The 16932-nt window shown below is 38.0% G+C and overlaps 1 pseudogene; it reads left to right on the top strand.

Annotated features, from left to right (window-relative positions):
• The window catches only part of LOC125366959, a 36583-nt pseudogene that overhangs the window by 778 nt on the left and 18873 nt on the right, over positions 1-16932 (top strand).

Here is a 16932-nt window from a genome sequence, read left to right as displayed (position 1 = left end):
GCCAATTTTAAAACTCATTTCAAAGCCCAGCTTTGGGCTCAGGGACAGAGCCCAGGCCCAGATTATAAGTCCCAGGACTGCCAAAAACAGATGAAAATAAAATAAAAAGGACCTAATTAATCTCTCTTGTTAATATCTTCACGTATCACTGCTGTCATTCCACTTACACACAAACACACATAAACATGTTTATAAATTAATATTCATATAAAATGCATATGAAATCACTGATTTCTCAGTCTGTTCAGGTTTTCACTGGTTGGGATTGGAGCAGCAGCTTCCAAGTTCTTAACTTCATTGTAAGGAACCTACAGGAGAATGTTTAGTAGAAGTGATGAGAGAGGGTTATCACAGATCTTAGTGTCTCAATTGGCCTTGAACCTCTATCCTCCTAATCTTTACCTCCAAAACAGCTTGGATTATAGGAATAAGACACTATTCTTTTTAACATGAAACTAATGATTGTGGTTACACAATGAAGTATCTCCTCAAAATGCTCATCTGTTGAAGGCTTGCTCTCGAGCTAGTAGTGCTATGGAAGAGTGGTTGGATTGTGAGGCACTAACTGCACTAAATTAATCCATCAGTGAGTTAACACTGAACGGACCACTACAATGTTGGACCAGTTTGGAGGAAGTAAGTCACTGAGGCCTACTTAAAGGGTGTGGCCTGTCCTAGTTCCTTGGTGATTCTCTTTTGTTTTCTCTCTCTCCCTTCTTTGAGACACAGTCTTGCTATGCAGGACCAATTACACCTTGTCACATCATATTACAGCCCCCTTCTTGTTCCCTTCTGCCTCCTGTCTGCCCATAGTAGACCACCTTGTTCCCCAATCTGCTCCCTCTCATGATGCACAAACTCAGAAACTGTGAAGCCAAAATGGCTGTGGACTGACCTCTGAAACCATGAGCCAAAATAAGTCTATCTTTCTTTAAGTTAGTTTTGTCAGGTACTTACCAGTGAGTAAAAGTCCAGCTAACTCTAATCATTCATTTTAGATATATACATCACCTTATCACGATCCTTTTCACATGTAGAATATTGTACTGTAGTTTTCTTTTCTGACAATAAATTTGTTTGGCTTTGTTATCACAAAAATACAGGCCTCATAAAATTAATTTGGAAGAGTTCTCTTATAATTTTGGAGGGGTTATACAGAATTCTGGGGACTTTATGCAGAATGTTGTCCCTTAATATAAGTCTGGTAGAAATCACCTGCAAAGCCATCTACTTTAGAGATGGAGTTTATTTTTATTATTTGTTTTCTAAATCACTTTTCATGCCCAAGCAATGTGTGACTCCACCACAGACTGCAGAGATCCTGATATGACTCATCTGGTGTATGGACCACAACACAGCAGAGAAACCTAAACACAAATAATCAGTGGGCTGGGGACCAATGCCAAGCACATTCACCTTTGAGAGACTGTGGCTATGAGGCACTCAACAGTACAATGGGAAGCATGACACAGTGGCTTACAACCTGCAGGTATAAACTATAACAGACTATAGTGAAGACTGATTTTACTTCTATATTTATCTAAAGATACTGGAGCACTAGTTGTGATGGTTCTTCATTAGAGATGTGGTAATCTCACAGTTGTGGTTTATCAACTGTGACAGATTTGTTCATCCTGACTGGAAAAGAGGACTACACCCAGTTGAGCATTGAAGTAGAATACTTGACTATTGAGCAACTCATGCCCCCACTAGTAGCAACAACAAAAGAAATCATCCCAGCCTAGCTACTCCTCAGTCTTAAGTAATCTCTAATGAATCCCCAACTGAAAGGACACAAAAAGTAAAGATCTCCAGCTAAAACCTTGGACCCAGTTAGGTAAGCCACAACATAGAAGTGAAATTCAGAAAGCATGAGGCAACACGTCTCCTTCAAAAGCCAACAGCTCTATGGTAAAGGACTTAAATGATAGCGAAGAGGGACAAATTTCAAAAAATAAACTTATAGAAGCAATGACAAAAATGATTATTGAAATAAAAGAGATGTAGGAGCATCTGAATGAATTCATAGAAGATACAAATAAACAACAGAGCCCAAAGAGGATTTAAACTAGCAGCTAAATGAAGTAAAGACAATATAGAATGTGAAACATAAATTCAATAAATAAATATATAGAAATCTTTTTAAAATCAAATTAAAATGTTGGAAGTGAAGAACTCAGTAACTCATTTTTTAAAACTCATTTCAAAGCCTAGCTTTGTTTGCCTCAATTTTCTTCTGAACACTCTTTCTTGCCCCATTGCTTTCCATTTACTGAACATAAATCATAAAATATTCATTGAAATATTTACATTGAGATGGCAAAAAAAATCCTCTTTCTATTCCAGTTTTACATTTAAATGGTAAGAAAGTTTTGACCTTTTTGGTCAGTCTTAGTGACTAATATTTATGATAGGAAATGTTTCATATTTTTCTTTTTATAAATTGAACCATGTTCACTGTTGGTGACACATAAAAATATAATTAAATCTTACTGCTTACGGATAACCACTACTATCAAATTATATGTACATATATATCCTTTCACAATTGCTTTTGTGCAATCTAATTTTATATTTAATTTGTTATTGTTGCTGCAGTATTGGGAACATACTTCACAAATCTTCATTTATTATTTATTCGTCACTCATTAATTACTCTTCGCTTATATTATGAAGTATTTGCAATAATGTTGACGCATCTTCAAAATACATCTTCTAAATTACTGTATAATATTCCAAATGTGTATAATTCTTATTTGATGGATTTAAATTGATGCCACTATTTCCTAATATAAGGAGTTTTATAAAACATCATTTCTTGAATATTCCAACTTCATCCACTAAAGCACAATTTCTGGGTCATAGGTACAAATATTTTAAGACTTTTTGTCCTAATGAATGACTTGAACATGGAAAAAATTATATTAACTGACCCTCTTTTCAGAAGCTTGTTCATGACTACAAAAATTATTTTTTATGGATGATGATCTCTTAATAATTTGTGCCTTAGATTTGTAGTTAGTTCCAAAGCAAAAAAAAAATAAAATAAAATAAAAGTAAAAAAACTATTAATATGTCCAACCTGTCTGTTTGTTAGACAGACTGGTAATATATCCATGTTTTCCACATATAGCAATTACCCGAATCTAATTAGATATGTCCCTTAGTGGGTCATAGAATAAATTGCAAAGAATAACATTGTAGATGAAATAAACTAGTCCTCAAAGCAAGCTGATTTCAACTCTACCTAGTAGTGAAAGGTGAAAGCCAAGTGTCTCAATTCCTTGCTCCCCCACCCTCAAAGTAAAATAGACAACTTTTATTAGTTACAACTATAAACAGACTTGATATTCATTAGACTATTTTAAGTGTCAATACTCCTTATAGCTTATGTCAATCTTAATATGTCGGGAGCTGAGCTAGCAGCTAACCTCATCCTGACCTCTGGCTGTGCTGTTATCACAAGGAATGCGGTAAGATTTGGCTTAATTGACAGCCAGCACTTACCAAGATGTTTTACTGTGTCCATAGGCACCTGGTTTATGTTTACCATTCAGCCTTGTCTTGTTTTATTGCCTCCTGTTATTTACCGACCTAAAAGCTTTCTTATTTTCTTAAACTTTGGTAACCCTATGCCATTCCCTGGTTCCCAAACTGCATAAAAGCTGGATGTTAAGAATAAACGGGGCTGCAGTCTTGAGTTTCAATCTCGAGATGCAGACCTCCCGTACCCCATCTTTGCCTCTTGTCTTTTTTCTCTTGTCTTGTATTTTTCCTTTGCTTTAATCCTCGCCCCCCGGATTCCTTTTCACTGACGGCTGGCTCGGCAGGTGTGGCGCCCGAACAGGGACCTGAATGCCTGGGATGATGGCAGAGGACCCCCGCTCAGGAAAGGACGTCCGATCACTTGGGAAGGAGAGCGGGAGAGAGAAAGAGTATTGTCGGGAGTAAGAAATTATGGGATAAAGTATAGGCTGCATGCTATACGTGCAGGCCCCCAAAGGCATGTTTATTGTCCGGGCAGTGAAAGTTGGCCAAAGTCACTTAGAAAGTTTTCTTTTACTTTATAGAGGAAGCATGTCCCCAGTTCCTGGAGGAAGGAACCAATAACTTAGAAAAAAATAAAAAAGAGAGAAAGAGAGAGAGAGAGAGAGAGAGAGAGAGAGAGAGAGAGAGAGAGAGAGAGAGAGAGAGAGAGAGAGAGATTTGGGAACATTATGATGCATATGGCCCTGAGAAAACCCCAGTGGATGCTATTATTCTTTGGTATCTGGTCCAAGATTGCTTAGATCCTAGACATGAACAGATTAAATTCGATCAGTCAATTGGAGAAACTGAACAGGTACCTGATGAGTGTTGCCCAGCTCCGGGAGCGTATGCTGCTGCCCAGGAAGAGCTGAGAAAATTAACAAGACCTGAATCCACTGGGCTAGACATTAAGGAAGACTCAGATGGCTCAGACACTGAGGAGAAATTATGCAATGAGCCTACTAAAGATAGATTGACCCATGTTGAGAATATGTTGAAATCAGTATAACTCTATTGTCACAGCTTCATCCAGAACAACAAACTCCTTTAAAGGGAGTCCGGGCAGACTTACAGCTCTCCTAGGTGCAGGCTACTTTCAGGGGGGAGGAACCTGAGGCTAGGGAAATGCTAACACCACCGAGGTAACTTCTCCTGACCGAGCGCTTTATTTCCATCCACCACGACAGATTTGAAACCCCAACCAGGGTGAGTGACCATTAGCCTGGAGCTTACATTTTCCATAAAGCCACTGGGCTAGGTCAAGGAGATCAGCGATTGTGGGTGTTTGGAGACAACTGATCTCTAGTTCAGTTCCGCTGGTCATTCAAGTGGGGGACAGTCTAAATTGCTTCAGGAAAGCTGCTCAAGTTTGAGCCCAATCTTATATATTTGGAATATTTTGCAGGACTTACCTAACTTTTATGAGTGCTCAGGCAGATGAATTTCTCTCTGTCTCTTTTTCTGCCTCCCTCTAAACTCTGCCTGCCTGCCTGTGACATAGGATGGGTATTGATATTTGTTAAACATCTGCTTTAAAAGACTCAAAGAAAGGTTTTCTAGTCTTGTTATTGATGTTAAGTTTGGAGACTCAGTTAAATTCTGCTTATTTGGCTAAATCATAAGCTTTCTCTAGCATTGAGCACATGGTCAACAATAGGATTGGTTGGGGTTGAAGCCTGCCCATCCCCCAGGTGACAAGCATGCCAAATTCCTGGAGGCTGGGCAGGGACTTGGAGTCCTGTGGCCTTGCATTTCAAAGGTGCCTTATAATACAAATGCTGGAAGATGAAGATGTCTTACTGTGAGCTCACTGTCTGTGTTCATGTCCTGTCTCCCATAAGCTCTCCTTGGGAGATAAACTGGTTTCTCAAAATGTGGCTTCTCGGATGATCTGAAAATTTTGGTTTGCTGAAAAGTTTATTTTTGTTTACTATCTAACCACGTGGTTCTAGAATATAGGCAAAATAATATCATTTGCCACTGGAATTCCAGAAAAACTTACATGGCCAATTAAAGAACAATTCTAAGCGCGCCCCAAAATGTGTGCACATTGTCTGTATGTGTATGTATGTCTGTCTATGTCTGTCTATTGGTAAAACTTAAAAACGAAACAAAAAACAGGTTTCAAACCCAAACTGATCATGTTTGGGAGCAAACAAATGTGTCTAAGAAAAACTCCAAAAAGTTTTAATATACAGCATGTGATATAAGTACAATGATGTAAAACCAATGTGTTATTCTTTATGTCTATCTATGCTGAGTCAAGTGTACATCTAATCCTGACAATTCTTTGGTATAGACTAAGATTTTGCTTCTCCATTTGTTTTTTCTTTTTTCTCTGTGCTCTCATAAACTCTTTAAGATAAAGGGACCAGAGTTATTTTGAAATAACTGCACAGATGTGACTATTAACCTAAATTTCCCTGACCCAAAATTAACATTTTGCTTTAGAGGATACAGGTTTACATGTGTGCTAGCTGAGTGGACCGTGGCAGTCTGTGGCTACAGAAAACTGCCTCCACAGTCAGCTCCCAAACTGGGATTTGTTTGTGACTCAGAAACTGCCCTGGCTGCTACAGAGAGCAGACTTGGTTGGCCTTCAATCTGTGTGGATTTTGTGACTAGAAAGATGGTTAAAGGCACAAGCCTTCAAAAATCTGTTTAAAAATGCCCTTAACCAGTCTGTGTAGAAATTTACAGGCAACAAGCAGGAAATGTGACAGCCTATCCAGGGAACTCTAATACAGCCTTATCCAGATGCAAGCCATCTCTCCTGCCGGCCTGCTAATTGGGGATGGAAGACACAGCCAATTCAGATCCACTGAAGCTGAGACTTTTATTGTTATTCATTTGTTTTCTCTTTCATGTGCCAGTAAGGTAAGGTTAAATAATATGATTTGATTTAATAGCACATGGATCCCATTCAGTCTGCTGTTCTTTATGTGTTACAGCAAAATTCTGGCAACTACTTGTTGGTCAATTCTTAGCAACTTACAGGTAAACTCTACTCCTTTTGTTCTCCTGTTGCTTTATTTGGAAATAAAAAGGGCTTTTATGACTAAGACTCCTTGGACAGTTCAAAGCCAGCCCAGGCAGAGAAAAATAAGAATCCCTCTTGGTCATATTTTGGGTCCTTATTATTTTACTAGTCAGAATTTACAGGTTAAGACTTCTCATTTGCGTACTTTGCATGATTTTCAAAATTTTCTGGGAGATATTAATTGGCTTCACCCTTATCTTAAATTATCCACAGCTGAATCAAAACCCTTATTTGATCTATTAAAGGGGGACCCTGACCCTACATCTCCCAGAGAAATGACAACAGAAGCAACTAAAGCCTTAAGCATAGTAAATTCTGCCATTTCTTCAAGACATATAAATCATATTGATTACTCAGCCCCTTGGAAAGCTTATATTCTAACTATACCTCATTCTCCAACAGCGGTCCTCTGGCATAAGGGACCTCTTTTATGGATTTTCTGCCTGCTGCTCCTTCAAAAGTGTTAACTCTCTATTATAAATTGGTAGCCACCTTAGTTCCATATGTGCCGTGTGGAATCTTGTAAGTATCTTGGACGAGATCCACAGGTTATTTATATCCCCTATACTTTACAACAGCAAGAATGGCTTTATATTCATTGTGATTCCTGGGCCAATGCTTGGGACAATCTTATGGGCATAATTTCACATCATTCTCCCTCCAACAAATTACTTCACTTTGCCTCTTCTTACACCTTTATATTTCCTCAGATTGTATCTCTATCTCCTCTTTCTATGGCTGCCTTGGTGTTTACAGATGGATCCTCTAACGGAACGGAAGCTCTTACTATTGATGGTGAAACTAAATCTTGGACACTGGTCTTTCTTCTGCCCAGGAAGTTGAACTTCAAGCAATTTTACAGGCCCTTACACTTTTACTACTAAAGCCTTTAATTTATATTCGGACAGTCATTCGAGCCCTTCAGGTCATTGAAACTGTCCCTTTTCTTGGTACAGCTAATTGCACTAGCCAAACTCTTTTTTGCCAGATACAACTTCTTCGCTCTCACACCTGTCCATGTTTTTTTGGATTTATACGTGCTCATACTAAGCTTCCTGGACCATTAAGTGAGGGCAATGCTATTACGGATGAGGCTATTCACATTTTTCTCACTCAAATTGACATGGCAAAGCAATCACATGCTGCCCACCATCAAAACAGTCGTGCCTTACGTCAGCAATTTCATATTACTTGTGAGGCAGCTCATCAATTGTAAAAACTTGTCCCAACTGTGCTACCTTCCTACCTGTGCCCTCCAATGGCATTAACCCCCGAGGCTTAGTGGCCAACCATGTTTGGCGAATGGATGTTACCCACATCACCTCTTTTGGATGGCTCCGCTTTGTCCATGTTATAATACACACTTACTCTAATTTTACTATGGCTAGTCCTCTTAGCGGGGAAGCTGGCAAACATTGTATCTCCCATGCCTTACACAGCTTTGCTACTATGGGACTTCCTAAACAAATTTAAACTGATAATGGTCCGGGATATGTTGGACGAGCTTTTCAAACTTTTGCAAATCTTACCAAATTGTTCACTCTACAGGAATTCCCTATAATCCTCATGGTCAAGGAATTGTTGAATGGGCCAACGGTTTGTTAAAACACCAAATTTCTAAATTTAAAGGGGGGGAACTATACCCCTTCTCTCCTGTTAATATACTTTCTCATGCTTTATTCATACTAAATTTTTTAAATTTGGACTGCAATGGCCACTCCGCATCACAGTAGTTCAGGGAAAAGAGAGAGCAAAGAGCTTTTGCCCACGTTAAGTGGAAAGATCCTCTAACAAGTGCTTGGCACAGGCCGGATCCGGTACTGACATGGGGTAGAGGACATGTCTGTGTTTTTTCACAGGATGAAAATGATGCCCGCTGGCTACCTGAGCATTGTGTTCAGATTGTGGAAACTCATTGGAACAGTACAAGCGCTGACCCACTGGGCTTACATGCCAGATCCACCGATTGTGCACCCTGCGACCTGGGAGGGAGCTGAGGTGTTCATCCATGTCAACAGATCAGCGTATGGTACAGCTCCAGACCCTTTTGACCAACACGTTAAGATGGGAGATTTTGCAGCTTCTGTCATTGGAACCCCTTTATGCTTTACAACTGACTCCAACAGTTATATTCCAGGCTGTACTGTAATGCAATCCATAAATCATAGAATTTGGATTCCTGATAATAGTCAAGTATATAATATACAAATGACTTCATTGCCTACTGGGTTTCCTGTACATGCAAATTCTACCTTGTCCTTCATGATACCTCGCTGCATCAACTATTCTCAAAATGTAGAATCCACAGGAGAACTGCACCCCATAAAGTGTAGACATGATCACCCTTTTATAACCGATATTTCAGGAACTAATTCTCAGCTGATAGACTGGTCCGGAGCTAATCTCACCAACAAGTACAACCCAGGTCTGTGGTGGATGAATGGACACCCTCAATGTCATGTCTGGATGTTAGTGGCTTCCCTGAATAATATCTCCTGGCCCACTTCTACTTCTTTAAAAAATATTATGAGTTGTGTAGCACCCCCTTATGCTATTATTTATGGACCTTTTAATATTTCTATAGGAGCCATGTATTTCAATGTTACTTGCACTAACTGTTCTTTTTCAAATTGCTTGTATAGTTGTCCTACTGATGCTGTAATTGCTATTAAGCAGCCTCCATTTGTCGTGCTTCCTGTGAACATATCTGAAGAGCTTATGCACCCTAGACGATTTGTAGGGCTACTAATAGCAGGCATTGTAGCCTTTATTTCCTTAGCTGTCTCTGCTGCAGCGGTCACTGTGGGTCTAACACAAAATGTGCAGACAGCTCATTATGTTAATCAGCTTGCTCATAATACCATGCAAGCCCTGCACTTTCAAGGCAGGATTGATGATAAAGTAGAACAAAAATTAGAAGCATTGTATGAATCTGTGTTGTCACTGGGAGAACAAATTCGTGCCTTACAAACTTTGCAACAAGTGTGCTGTCATGCTGGGTTTGACTTTATTTGTGTGACCCTCCATAAGTATAATAGGTCGAGCTATTCTTGGGAACAAGTTGTAGCACATCTAAATGGTATTTGGCACCATAATAACTTGTCCTTAGATCTCTTTCAACTGCATAGACAAATAGCCGGACTAGAACAAGCTCCGCCTTTGGACCCTAAAGTGGCAGAAACAGCAAAAGAACTGTTTGAACAAGTTCAACAGTATCTCCCTTCCTTAACTAATGTTAAGGGGCTGTTAATGACATTGCTCGGCCCAGAGATAATTTCGCTGATGGCTTTCCTATGCCTTCCTTGCATTGTATGCATATTGCAAAACTCTTTCATGAGTTTAGCCAGCCAGCTGCATAAGATCAAGCTCCAAGTGAATGAACTTTCCCCCGAGAAGAACCGCAGCCAGAGGGGTATGAGGCGGTACCAGCCTTGACCTACCTAAGACATGGGGTTTCAGCATTGCTCTGAAGTTGACCCTAAGACGGGTAAGGCAGGCTGGGGTACCCACCCCACCTAAGACAGGTGGGTTCGCTTCTTTTAATAAAAAGACGGGGGAATTGTCGGGAGCCGAGCTAGCAGCTAACCTCATCCTGACCTCTGGCTGTGCTGTTATCACAAGGAATGTGGTAAGATTTGGTTTAATTGACAACCAGCACGTATCAAGATGTTTTACTGTGTCCATAGGCACCTGGTTTATGTTTACCATTCAGCCTTGTCTTGTTTTATTGCCTCCTGTTATTTACCGACCTAAAAGCTTTCTTATTTTCTTAAACTTTGGTAACCCTATGCCATTCCCTGGTTCCCAAACTGCATAAAAGCTGGATGTTAAGAATAAATGGGGCTGCAGTCTTGAGTTTCAATCTCGAGATGCAGACCTCCCGTACCCCATCTTTGCCTCTTGTCTTTTTTCTCTTGTCTTGTATTTTTCCTTTTCTTTAGTCCTCGCCCCCCTCATTCAGGATTCCTTTTCACTGATGGCTGGCTCGGCAGGAATATTAATCATATTCTCAATTTTTAACTTCACACAATCAGAAAAGTACTTTTTGTTGATTATATTTATTTGAAAATAGTCTGTCAGCTGTGGGCGTGGTTCCTGTGCCACCTGGCTGTGAGGTCCCTGGACCCCATCTCTTTCCCCAACGGCAACCGTGTGCTGGTGGCCATGTCTGGCGTGAAGGGCAAGGCGCCGGGCCTGGACAGCCTGCAGGTGCGGTACGAGGAGGCCCTGTGGGAGATGACCATTGTGTCCAACACCATCAGTTCCTGGGTGGCGGTGAAGGTGAATGTACCCCTGAAGTTTGGCAAGTGACGATCAAGTTCTAACAAATTTGGGGCCCACTGCACTCAGCGCACATTTTTCAGTCACTTGGGACCAGTCTCTTGTAGAATTGGCCTCTAAAGAAACTTTCTCTTTTGCTTCTATGAGGAGTTCCCAAGGAACATTTAAGCATCAAGTTCACAGTTAAGGAAAAAGTTTAAATCGAGTAGAAATATATTTTGGAACAACTGCCTTATACTCCTTTGTCACATTGTCATTAGCAAACTGGTTCATTTTTCAGGGTTGATGATCCATTCACTAGTGTGGCAGTGAATTTAAGTTTTCCCTTGCCACACCTTGACCTCCATCTCCAAATTACCCCTGCCTCCAGAATATTCCATATGTAACTTGGAAACTTGTTTTCACATAAGCATCTAGCTTCTTAATAACTGTCACAGTTCTTTGTGGCCTAAGTATTTTCTCAAATTTACCCTAGGAAGCTTTTGAAGTCATTGTAAGACTGCGGGGGGGGGGGGGGGGCGCTGGTGTGCTTCTGTAATAACAATACAAGTTGTTTCCGCAATATTTGGGTTTGGTATTAATTTTTTTTAGGGAGAGGTCTTCCTGGAAAAGAAGACCTGGACAATGATCATGGTAATGATTTATCATTTCTGAGATAATCTTTTGTAATCCCTATAGTTGCACTGTAAAATAGGTGTTATTATCACCATTTCAGCTGAGTAAACTTAAAATATAGGAAGTGCTGGTGGCTTATACCTGTATTCTTAGCTACTTAAGGGGGCTGACATCTGAAAATAGCCATTCAACTCCAGACTGGGCAGGGAAGTCTTTGAGACTCTTATCTCCAGTAAACTATTTGGAAGAATCCAGAAGTGGCACTTTGGCTCAAGGGATAAAGTGCTATTCTTGAGTACAAAAGATACTGCCTGTTCCCTGAGTTCAAACCCTACAACTGGCAAACAAAATAAAGTAAAATACAAATAAGATTTGGAACTATCATAAAGTATTTATTGTGGATGAACAAATAGAAAAACAATCAGTGATTTCATGGAACTTACATTCTAGTGAAGGGTAGATTTTAAAATGCCTTTAATACTTGAAATGATGGAGTTAGGCTATGGACTAGATTCGCTCAGTCATTATACTTTGTTCCTTCTCAAAATCTAACTCATATAGGTCAATAAGAGAACCTGCTCTTGAAATGTAACAGTCTTAGAGGGAGAGAGATGCTGATGGAACTTTGATATAGTTCAAAATAGACTAAGAAAAAGTATTGTAGCACAGATGAATAAAGATAATTTTTGCTGGCAATTATAACTCTCATTCTTGCTTCCTCTTTTTATATTTAGAGCCCAATTTCTGTCTCCATTCATCATCCATTCATTTGAGCCTCCCTCAAATCTAGCTTCATGCTTTTCCTCCACATTGTCTATTACTTGTTTCAGTGGATGGGTAAAAGTAGCATTATTAGTAATGTGTAGCTTTAATTTCTCTACCTACTTAGCAAGGGTAGAGTAAGTTTAAAATCTGTTTCTGTTCATAGCTATCATCACTGCTTTAGATCCAACCATGTGTTGTGGCATTATTTCACTAATTTATTATTATTATTATTAGAAATAAGCTTTGCAGTTACAATTGCATCTCTGTTTCTGTGGGATAAAATTGTCTTTTTACTCAGAAACAAAATATTGCTATGTTAACTAACAGATAACAGAGATTTCTATACAACTATGGAAATTGTTTTTATGTTATAACTATTGAAATTGTAGCACAGGGTCTCAATGTGTTTACCTCTGCATTTTACTATAATAGAAATTCTTAATATTTTTGTGAATTAAGTACTAAGTTATCAGTGTTTCTAATTCTTTTAATGCAGATATACCTAAACTACATGTTAAACTATAAGTTGACACTCAAGAATGGCACCTCTAATTCCTTATTTCCCAGTTCTCTTTGAATATACTCCCACTTAACTCATTATGGTTACTGTTTCCTACTAGGCATTTCAAAGCAGTTTCACTTTTGAAAAAGTACTTCAAATACCTTGTGACATAGTTTCATGTTAATAGTCCAGTTATTTTTTACATGTGAAGAATTAGAAGGAGAATTTGCAAATCTAAAATATGATCATATAAACTGACCCATGTTATTACCCTAATATGCTTTTAATTTGAGGGAGAGTTAGGAACAAATCTTTAAATTTTCCAACATTAAGCGTGTCGGGGGTCAAAGGGCATTTCTGTTGCCTGGGAATATGGCCTCATGCTAAGAGTGCTTGCCTGATATACATGAAGCCCTAGGTTCGATTCCTCAGCACCACATATATAAAAAAGGCCAGAAATGGCACTGTGGCTCAAGTTGGCAGAGTGCTAGCCATGAGTAAAAACAAGCCAGGGACAGTGCTCCAGCCCTGAGATCAGGCCCCAGGACTGGCAAAAAAAGAAAAAAACAAAGAGAGAGAGAGACACTAAGCTTACTGAGTATCTTAACATATTCTTATTCGTGTGTGTGTGTGTGTGTGTGTGTGTGTGTGTGTGTGTGTGTGTAAGTCTTACTCAAAGAATCTTTTCTGTGATCTTTCATATGGGAGGAAGCAGTTTCTTCTCTCTTTACTTTCCATTTTTGTTACTTCTTTCTCTTTCCAAATAATGAGGACAGCCATTTCTAAAAACTGTCAGAGATGCTACATTTGATCAAGTTGACTTGGTTGAGACTTCTTTTCAGAGACTGTTGACCAAGGTGTTCTGTCTACTATTCAGTAAAATGAGGAATGTAGCTAAGAAACTGAATCTCTGGGAGGGGGGGGGCGGTATTAAAATGCTGTGGAGCTCATTAGTACTAAGCTTATTTCTCTCTCTCTTCCTTCCAGATTTGGATATCAAGTCCTTGGGATCTGGCTGTGTAGAAATCCAGAATATTGAATGTGATAATTGAAAAATTGAAAGTGAACAGGGTACCAGATTCTTGCACTCTGTTATGGTATAAGTACTCTAATGATTGCTATGCAATTACAGTTCCTCAACTGTACAGGTTCCTAGGAGCATTCCTAGGAAGGAGCTAGGTTCCTTTCATCTTTTGGCACTCATGTAGAATTACTGGGAAGGGGTTGATCACAGAGAAGGCATACCCATTCTAAAAGTACCAGCCTGGAAGTAGCACACAGCATTTTCATTTGCATTCTATTGGCAACAAATGAGCTTAGGAAAGCTGGAAACACACATCCTTTCTGTTGGACAATAAACATGGATTTGGGCTTTTGCCATAGTTGCCAAGTTTGAAATGAAGCTACACATACATGTACATTTGGAGTCTGTCAGAAGGGACTACCTAAACATCACTACTGCTTTATTTGTACTTGGAAGCATTTTCACTCAGCCTTTCATTTTCATTTATTTTCTGGGGTGCAACACAATGTAGTATGACCCTAAGTGTAAAGTGTCCTCTTTCAGACCAACCAGCCTTACAAGTGTGGACTTTGGGACCATATAGAACTGGATTCCAATTGATTTGACTTTTTTTAACCATATCATACTGAAAAAGCTATCCAACTTCTGAGATTCAGATTTTTTTTCCTCTATGAAATGGGAAAAATAGAATGTCCATCTCTCTAATTGTTAGAATTAAATGTTAGAGGTCATATAAAGAAGACTGCATTGTCGTTCTGGTGCTGACAAACTGCCAAAAAAGAGATAACTTTAGTACTAGTAATCATGACATATAGTAACAATGATTAATGTATTCCTTGTTTGTATTTACTTAACTGGTTATAGGAATATTTGACTTTCAAGTCCTTAAGAAAAGCTGCTAGAATATAGCTGTCTCTATACTTTTCTTTTTGTCCTTTGTCTCTAAATTACTGCTTTGACAGTAGTTGGCATTTCTTTCCAGTTGATATTATTATACTAGTGTCTATTTCATTTCCAGGTTCTTTTTTTAGTTTTTTTATTAATAATAAGAAAAAAACCATGGTAAATGGTTTCATTAATTTAAACCAAAGGTATTTTTTCCTTTTTTTGTCTATACTTTTTGTTTGTATTTCAGAGTCAAAAGTTACATGTTCAAACCAAAGGTGGCAAAGTGATCTGTCTGGGAACAATCTATGGAGACACAGATATCCATGCATCAGATAAAAGTTCATCATTGCAATTTTGCTTCCCGTTGGTTCACAAACAAAAAAAATCTTTAATGCATTCAGGTTTGTTAGTAAATTCAAATGGGATTGTAGTTATTAAATGTTATACAATTTATATTTTAATTTATGATTTTAGTACTTGTGACAGTTACTTATTTAAAATAAGTAAACACTTAATACATTTAGTTCTAATCCTTATTTTTTTAATTTTAAAAATCACTGGGTAAAATGTCCCATTAAGTTGTATTTCCATATCTTCATTTGGTTTTTCTTGTGCAAGATTTACTTGAATACTGTATTTTCCAAGACCTACTTACTTCCCCTGAAGAATTAACTTGTAATTCAACTTTATTCTTCTATATTGTCCACAAAGAGGCAACATTAGATATCTTAACTGTTCTCCAAATCCTTCCGTGGTAGCTATTGGAATATTGATTAGTATAGGAAGAAACTTTGTAATTTTTCCTTTGTTGTTGGTGTTCCTGGACTGGGACTTGAACTCAAGCCTCAGACTTCCGCTCAGCTTCTTCCCTTCTTGGCTGGCTCCCTACCACTTGAACCCTACCTTTAGTTCCAAGTTTTTGCTCATTAATTGGAGATGAGTCTGCGATTTTTCTGCTCATGCTGCTTCAAATCAAGATCCTCAAATCTTAGCCTCCTCAATAGCTAAAATTACAGACAAGAACCACCGGTGCTCAAATAATTAGTAGATTTTAATCAAGTGTTTTATTGGTTCCTGTGATTTAGCATAGTATTAAGAGTAAAGGTATATTTTGGAAGTCTTTTTAAAAATGTGATCAATAATAGTTTTAAATCTTAAAAAGAAATCCAAGACTTTTTTTGTTTTAAATTTTGCAATCTGCATGAGTCTTTTGTTAGATTTGCTAAATTTTATTCTATGCTTTGTTCAAAAATTATTGATATGAAGAATTTTGAGCATATCTTATAGGTGTAGATTAAAACAATTAAGTTGTTATTTTATTTTCCATCATCTTTCTCTTAGAACCTGCTTAAATCCAAATATTTAAATATACCCTCCATATTAATCAGGGATAGTATTCAAAGACTGTGTGACCTTAGGTGACAAGCCCTTTTGAGATGGCATTCAGTTTTTACTAATTAGATTGCTGTGGTCTTAGAGATGGAAGAGTGAAGTTGGACAACTCTGTATCTTAACAAGTCACAGTCCCTTCATTGAGGGCTTATATTAATTTGAAGTGATCTCGTAAGTTATAATATTACATTGAGCTATGAGTGTGAAAAGTACAAATCATCCCATTACCTGCTATTTTGAATAATGTGGCTATTTAGTTTTTCTAACATGCATGGATGATTGAATATTTATTCCTACTTGCTATTATTTTGTTTCTTGCATTCTTTAGCTTCCTAATGTACTGAAGTGGGTAGTGTTTTTTTTTTCTATTTTTATTTTAGATACTAACTTTTAAAGTGTATTGCTAAGTGTGTTTAAAAATTCTTCAAATACTTTTTAGTACTTAAAATAAATATTATATGGGTTACTTTACATATGTAACTTTCATGGAAATGTACTTTGGATATTTCAGGTAAAGTACTTGAAATAATGTTTGGTGCTTGGCTAACTCTAATGTATTGCTTCCCAGAATGATGATAATGAAATGATGGTGATGATGATGATGATGAACGTGAAGAAATCAGGAAAAATACCTTGACTAAAATAGCTATACCACTTTACTTCCCCGAGCCTCAGTAACATTATTCAGGGGTGATAGTATTTGCTTTGGTTGTTTGATTTTGAAAGTTAAGCATTATAAACAATAGTATTGTTATTTGTATAGCTGTTTTAAAAATTATACCATTGATTTCAGTATCCCAAATTTAGTCTTATCACTTACAAAAATATGGAAATACCTCTTGTGTGATTATTATGTATGTTAATGACATAGTTGTCAGTTTTCCTTTCTTCAATAGT

Source organism: Perognathus longimembris, chromosome 18 (genome assembly GCF_023159225.1).
Source record: "Perognathus longimembris pacificus isolate PPM17 chromosome 18, ASM2315922v1, whole genome shotgun sequence".
NCBI lineage: Eukaryota > Metazoa > Chordata > Mammalia > Rodentia > Heteromyidae > Perognathus > Perognathus longimembris.
The sequence above is the reverse complement of the archived record's forward strand: the minus strand, read 5'-3'. Positions and strand labels throughout refer to the sequence as shown.